Genomic DNA, 7166 nt, shown 5'->3' with positions numbered 1-7166 from the left:
CACAAGGATTACGTCTGCAACGCCAAGCAGCCGCCGTCAATGACGAAGCTGCAATGAGGCGTTGAAAACGACCCCTTAACTCTCGCTGCCATGCGCGCATCAAGGGAGTTAGTCGATCAACCCGAAGAGCAATACGCAGCTTTGTTGCAGTGTCCGCTAGTTCTTCGGACGTACGGCGTCTAAGGGCCCGCCCTGCTACTGAGCAGTGTAAACGCCACTGCGTCTTGAGCGCGTCCCACACCTCCGGACCGCATCCCGAAAGAGAGGCGCGCAAGATTCTAGATAAACTGGAGCGTGTACGCGCGTCGTGCAGAATGCGGATGTCAAGACGCCAAGGTTTCACTGATGATGAAAAGGGAAAGTGAGCCTCGAGCGTCACTGGTCGGTGGTCTGATATATAAACAGGCGATGATGGTAATGTTACTACGTCAGAGTGCGATACGTAAGAAGCTAGCGCGCTCGGCACATAGAAACGATCCAAACGACTAGACGACGTGCTACACCGCCAAGTCCAGGCATACTGGACACGGGACACGGGATCGGTGCTTCTGTACAAGCACTGAATCGCTTCCCTTTTGCAACGCAGGTTCAGCTGGCATTCCTCGTGCCCTTCTTATCAAGTGCATCCTTAGGCGTGATATGCGCTCCTTCATTACCCTCGACGCTGGAACATCTAGGCGTCGGCGCGTCTGACGTGGTGATCTTTTCGCCTCGTGATTTCGCGCCCATGCCTACCCTGCCTATTCTTGATGAACTCGTCTTCAAGCAACCCCCCGGATCGACAGCAGCATCAACTTCAACCAAGTGTTTAAGAAGCCAGCGCAGCCCAAACCAATTCAGTGGACACGGGATCGGTGCTTCTGTACAAGCACTGAATCGCTTCCCTTTTGCAATGCAGGTTCAGCTGGCATTCCTCGTGCCCTTCTTATCAAGTGCATCCTTAGGCGTGATATGCGCTCCTTCATTACCCTCGACGCTGGAACATCTAGGCGTCGGCGCGTCTGACGTGGTGATCTTTTCGCCTCGTGATTTCGCGCCCATGCCTACCCTGCCTATTCTTGATGAACTCGTCTTCAAGCAACCCCCCGGATCGACAGCAGCATCAACTTCAACCAAGTGTTTAAGAAGCCAGCGCAGCCCAAACCAATTCAGTGGACACGGGATCGGTGCTTCTGTACAAGCACTGAATCGCTTCCTTTTTGCAATGCAGGTGTGTGCAAACGTTTCTTTATATGCAAAGAAAAATAACAACCTCTGCTTAATACTGGTCCCGTGTCCACGGGTGTTGTGTGAAGTGTTTTGTGAATGTTTTTTCATACCTTTTTTGCTGCTACGCGCTGGCGATGTTGAGAGCAACCCCGGGCCCCCTACCAAGCGTTCGGACACGCTCGGTGACATAGCATCCTTACCCGCAGATCCCGCGGAACAGATGAGGGTCATTTTCCAAATGCTCAAAGATGTTCACACCCGCTCACTGGAAAGTTCGAAGGTACAGACCGAATTAGCAGCTGATGTTAAAGCAATTAAATCTGGACAGAAATCCATCGAAACCAAGATCACTGCTATTCAGAACCGGCTTGAAGTACTGGAGGAAAATTATAAAAAACTAGAAGAACTTACCCAGGAAGTTAGTAGCATCCATACTCAGACAGATCAGCTTTCCGCTCAGGTATGCTCATTGCAAACACGCGTGCAGGATCACGATGACAGACTGCGACGCAACAACCTCATTTTCTACGGCATCCCAGATTCTGAAGAAACCTGGGCAATGACAGAGGAAAAAGTTATTTCCACTCTCAATTGCCACCTTTCTTCTCCCCTTTCCTCTGATGCCATTGAACGCGCGCATCGCTTGGGTACCTTCAGCCAGGGCAAATGTCGCCCAATCATAGTTAAATGCCTATCCTATAAAACAAAAGATGCGTTACTTGCGACACATATACACCTAAAGAAACATAACATCACTGTAGCAGAGGATTTTTCACCCGCTACACGTGCAGCTCGGAAAAAACTACTTGATTTTGCCAAGAGTCAACCAGGCCCCGTAGAGCATAAACTCAGCTACAACAAGCTGCTTCTGAACCAAAAATGCTACATGTACGACCCAAACAGTGATGCAATCATCAACATTCCAAATCGTAGTACACGAACCATTGCCCCGCCTGCAACTTCCAAGCCCTAGGAAAGCGCGAGGGGCAGTGGTCATGTGACTGTAGCTTCCATATCGGTCCTGTTTACTAATATCAGAAGTGTTCTTAACAAGTATAACTCTCTATCATCAGCGATCGACACATGCTCCGCTAAAATTATCGCGTTAACTGAAACTTGGCTCTGCGGGCAAGTGTGCGACTCCGAGATATTTTTAAACGCTCATCGCTTCTCACTTTTTCGTCGCGACCGTGGCACACAGAGAGGCGGTGGCGTACTTCTGGCTATTTCCAGCGATATCCCATCATCATCTGTACACGTTCATACTAATCTAGAAATGATATGGGCTGTGGTAACGCTTAGTCACCAGAATGTAGTCATCGGGGTATGCTACCGCCCACCCTCACCCTCGCCTACATTCAGTAGCGAACTTCAAGATGCCATAAACGTTGTTAGTACGCGTTTCCCTACATCGCCGTTGCTCTTGCTGGGTGATTTCAATTTTCCCAACATAACCTGGAATTCCCATTCCCCTTTAATATTTCCGCTTTCGTCCCAAGCTCGCGAATTTTTAGACGTTTGCTCGGTATTTTCCTTACAGCAAATGTGTACACAAGCAACCAGAATAGTAGCTCACGCTGCAAACACATTAGACTTAATTCTAACAAACAGTTCCGATATAATATCGCCCATAACGTACCTTCCGGGTCTTAGCGATCATTTGCTTCTACATTTTTCCATTAACTTAGCCCACCCGAAAACAAAGAAAAAGAAGAAAATCATTCGTGACTATAACAGAGGTGACTTTGAGGCAATCAACAATGACCTTTCTACCTTCACTGATCTTTTTCTTGACGGTTTTGACGATCGCAGTGTACAAACTAATTGGAATATGTTTTCAGATAAAATAAATCAACTCACTGAACAGTACATCCCACACCGCAGTGTAACCAACAACTCAAATGCACCCTGGTACAACAGCCATATCCGGCGTTTGTCAAACAGGAAAAAGCGTTTCTTTCGCGCCGCAAAACTTTCGCCTTCTAATGAACGTTGGGCTTTATATGCAACAGCGTCTACGTTGTACATTCAAGCCCTTCGAGATGCAAAAAAACATTTTCATTCCCATGTACTACCTTCCATGTTAACCACAAATGTTAAGAAATTCTGGCGAACTTTTAATCCCTCAACCGATGACGCTATCACACTGACCGATTCCTCTGGCGACCCCATTTCATCTGATATTTGTGCCTCAGTTTTTAACCGTACATTTGCTGAGAACTTTTCTGTCCATTCTGCTGTTAATAACCCCACAACAAACAGCCATACCTTTGAAAGTATGCCACCTATACTAATCAGTACACTTGGTGTTCTTGAGCTCATTGGTGGACTTAGCCTTCATTCAGCTCCCGGCTGTGATAATATTAGTAACAAGTTCTTGAAAAACACTTCGGCCTACGCTGCGTTAATCTTAACTAAACTTTTTCAACAGTCTCTTGATCAGTCCATTCTTCCAAATGAGTGGAAAATTGGGAAGGTCATTCCAATTCACAAGTCTGGAAGCAAGACATCTCCACTTAACTATCGCCCCATTTCCTTAACCAGCACATGTTGTAAAATGTTTGAGCATATTATTTTCACTAACCTTGTCGGTTTTCTAGAATCCAACTCTTTTTTCTGTTCAGCACAACACGGTTTTAGAAAACATTACTCATGTGAAACTCAGCTAATAACCTTTACTCATGCGCTACATCAAGTACTAGATCGATCATCGATCATTGACTGCATATTTTTAGATTTTTCTAAGGCATTCGACAAGGTTTGTCATAAATTGCTACTGCTTAAACTAAACACGCTTAATATTGGTATTAATTTACTGAAATGGATTGAGTGCTTCCTTTTAAACCGCTCACAATTTGTTTCTTTTAATGGCTTTAACTCAGAGTTTACAGATGTCTATTCGGGAGTTCCTCAAGGTTCAGTCCTTGGGCCTTTATTATTCCTAATTTATATTAATGATCTTCCTTCCGTTGTTAACTCTAATATTCTCCTATTCGCGGATGACTGTGTTGTTTTTAGAGAGATAACGAACTCTAATGATGTTGCCTCACTTCAGTCTGATCTTGGCGCAATCGCAGACTGGTGCAGTGAATGGCTAATGCAACTAAATATTAATAAATGTAAAGTCATGCGTGTTTCCAGAAAATCTTCCCGTCCACCACCATACCACATTGATAACATTCATTTAGAATCAGTAACTTCATATAAATACCTCGGTGTTTACATTACTGCAAACCTAAACTGGTCTGCTCATATCGAGCACTTAATTAACAAAGCTAACCGCATGTTAGGCTATCTTCGTCGAAATTTTTATCACGTTCCTTCCTCCTTGAAACTCCTGCTCTATAAAACACTAATCCGATCGAAATTAGAGTATGCTACATCGGTGTGGGATCCCACCCATATCAACTTAATTACTGCTCTAGAGATGGTTCAGAACAACTCTGTACGTTTCATTCGCGCTAATTACAGTCGCACCGCCAGCATAACTTCTATGAAATCAGACCTTTCCCTCCCATCATTATCACTGCGCAGAAAAGTGTCACGCATTGCCTTGTTTCATAAAATGTATCATCATCCTGATCTGCGCGATCGACTCATCCCTCAACCATCTTATGTATCCCATCGCACTGATCATCGTCACAAAGTTGGATTCGCTTCATGTAATACTGAGTACTTTTATCAATCATTTCTACCACGAACCTCTCGCGATTGGAATGGCCTTCCCGCTGTCATTGTAAACATTAATAACTGTAAACATTTTCGCAATTCTGTAGCTAATATTGTATACTCAGGCTCTTTCTAACTTATAGTGCGTCTCTATTGTACTTGCATATTTTGTTCCTTTTATTTTGTTACCTTTTTGTGCTTTTACCACTCCCCCTCTGTAATGCCTCTGGCCCTGAGGGGTATAATATAATAAAATGAAATGAAAATGAATACTGTGGTCCATGCACTAGTCTGTACGTATCTGTCAAAGAGAAATGGTGCACTAGGCGACGCAGCTCTCGCGCGTTCCAATCAGAGCGACCCCATCCTGGACCTTGCACGTCAGCTCGCGTGTCTAATACACAATTAAAGTCTCCAGTGAGTATGACATGACGACCGTCTAGAAAATACACGTCCAGGTCACGGAAAAAATCGTTAGACATCGCTGATTGAGCTGGCCCATAAATACACAAAACACGCAGCTTGAAGGATGATAAGACGCAGTCAAAAGCCAATACCCGCCCATTCCCGTCATAGAAAACATGATGATTGCGCAGAAGAGCACGGTTAAAAATAATAATTCCAACTCCAGAGGAGCGAGATGTAGCGAAGGAAAAATAACAGTCTAAATTAAAAGCGCGTTTGAATGCACGAACGTGGCCAATGGTGAAAAAATTTGTTTCTTGTAAACACAGAATATCACAATGTTCTGCGCGGGCTATGCTGATAACCTCGGCTTGCTTTACTGGGTTACGGAACCCTTGAACATTTAAAGAAAGAATTTTCAGGGTGTCAGCCATATTGAAAAAAGGTGGGTGACTGACCTGGTCGTGTTTTTCGATTCGGTGTACCCCGGGGATCTGTCCGGGGGAACTGGATTACGTACACTACACAGCACAATTCGACCCTCTAGAAGAGGGTCGAGGTTTCTTTGGTTGCTGGAACTCGGAGCGGCTATCTTGGGTGCCGTCCGAGCTGGTGCCAGACTTGTGAGCACGCTTGACCTCTCGCGGGGCTTGCATTTCCACGTCACATACGTCTGGGCTAGAAGGGAGTCCGATGCTACTGTCGACTTCGAGGCTGAAGCTGCTGTCGGACGAATCAGATGGTGGTAGGGCTGCAGCGTTAATGTTGTCGCCGCCTCCAACGAACTTGATCACGGATTGCTTGTCGAGACGCGTCAGTAAAGAACTCTCATGGCGTCTTGCTACTTGTTCAAGAGAGTCACGAGCCTGGCTTTCGGAATGATCCAATGGGCTTTGCTCATTCGGTTTCAATTCTGCTCCTGGCGAGACACCAGCGTCCGTAGATCTCGCAACGTCGGCGTCTTCTGGGCAATCAACTGCTAGGTTTAACGATGAGTCTGGTGCCTCAGTGCCTACCGGCGTTTCTTTCTCGGCTTGCGCCGGCGTCGAACATGGCATGACATGTTTTCCTGGGACAGACGCGAGGTCAATCGCGGTGGCTGTTTCTGTCGCTGAGATTGGCAGACGTGGCACGCTCGAGTTGGCCAAGCTGCACACTTCTTCATCGTTTAATGGAGCTCTCAGAATCGGATTCTGGCGTTCTTCTAGTACAGCTCCTGGTTCTCGTTCTTCTGTTGCCGTTGGTGACACGGACGGTAGGGCAGGAAAGGTCCCTGCAGTAGCATCAGAATATGAACGACGCACAGGGCAGACGGTGGTAGGGTGGTTATCTCCACAACGTCGGCAGGGGCGGTCGCAACCTTCGCTTTCGTGTCCATGCACACCACAGCGACCACAGAATGGTGCTGTGCACTGTGCTCGATAATGACCACTAGAGCCACACCGACGACAAACACGTTGCAGACCGCGGTAGTCGAAGGTGACTCGATGACCAGAAACGCGAAGATAGTTGGGGACGCGATTTGTGGGACTCATTTCCATCCGGATATAGCGTGTGCCTGTGAGAACTCCGCGTCTTGCGCTCATGACGCCAGCGGTCACAGTCAATACCTTGCCGTATGGGGACAAAGCCTGGACTAGTACCTCGTTGGAGACGAAGGCTGGTAAAAACAAGCAGGCGACGTTAGTTACCTGCGGGCCGACGGGAACGACAGGGATACGCTCGCCACCGATGGTCAGGTAGCCAGCGTCGACGATGAGAGTCATGGAAGCCATGCTCTTGACAGTTACTTGGAAGTTCATGCCTCCCATGTGCTGAACGCAGTGTACCTCTGAGAGGCCAACTATTGAGGCCGTCGCGTCGACGACGGTCTCCGGACTAGT

The 7166-nt window shown here is 46.8% G+C and overlaps 1 long non-coding RNA gene across 1 annotated transcript; it reads right to left on the bottom strand.

Annotated features, from left to right (window-relative positions):
* Positions 1-591: 591 nt before the first annotated feature.
* Positions 592-3428, bottom strand: LOC119180866 (uncharacterized). The gene is made up of 3 exons (XR_005111112.2): positions 3070-3428; positions 1621-1761; positions 592-1474 (listed from the first exon to the last, which is right to left on the bottom strand). It is a non-coding gene; the product is annotated as an uncharacterized LOC119180866 (long non-coding RNA).
* Positions 3429-7166: the final 3738 nt, after the last annotated feature.

The sequence above is a fragment of the Rhipicephalus microplus genome, chromosome 2 (genome assembly GCF_043290135.1).
Source record: "Rhipicephalus microplus isolate Deutch F79 chromosome 2, USDA_Rmic, whole genome shotgun sequence".
NCBI classification, from domain to species: Eukaryota; Metazoa; Arthropoda; class Arachnida; order Ixodida; family Ixodidae; genus Rhipicephalus; species Rhipicephalus microplus.
Note: the sequence above shows the minus strand (reverse complement) of the source record. Positions and strands in the feature narration are given on the sequence as shown.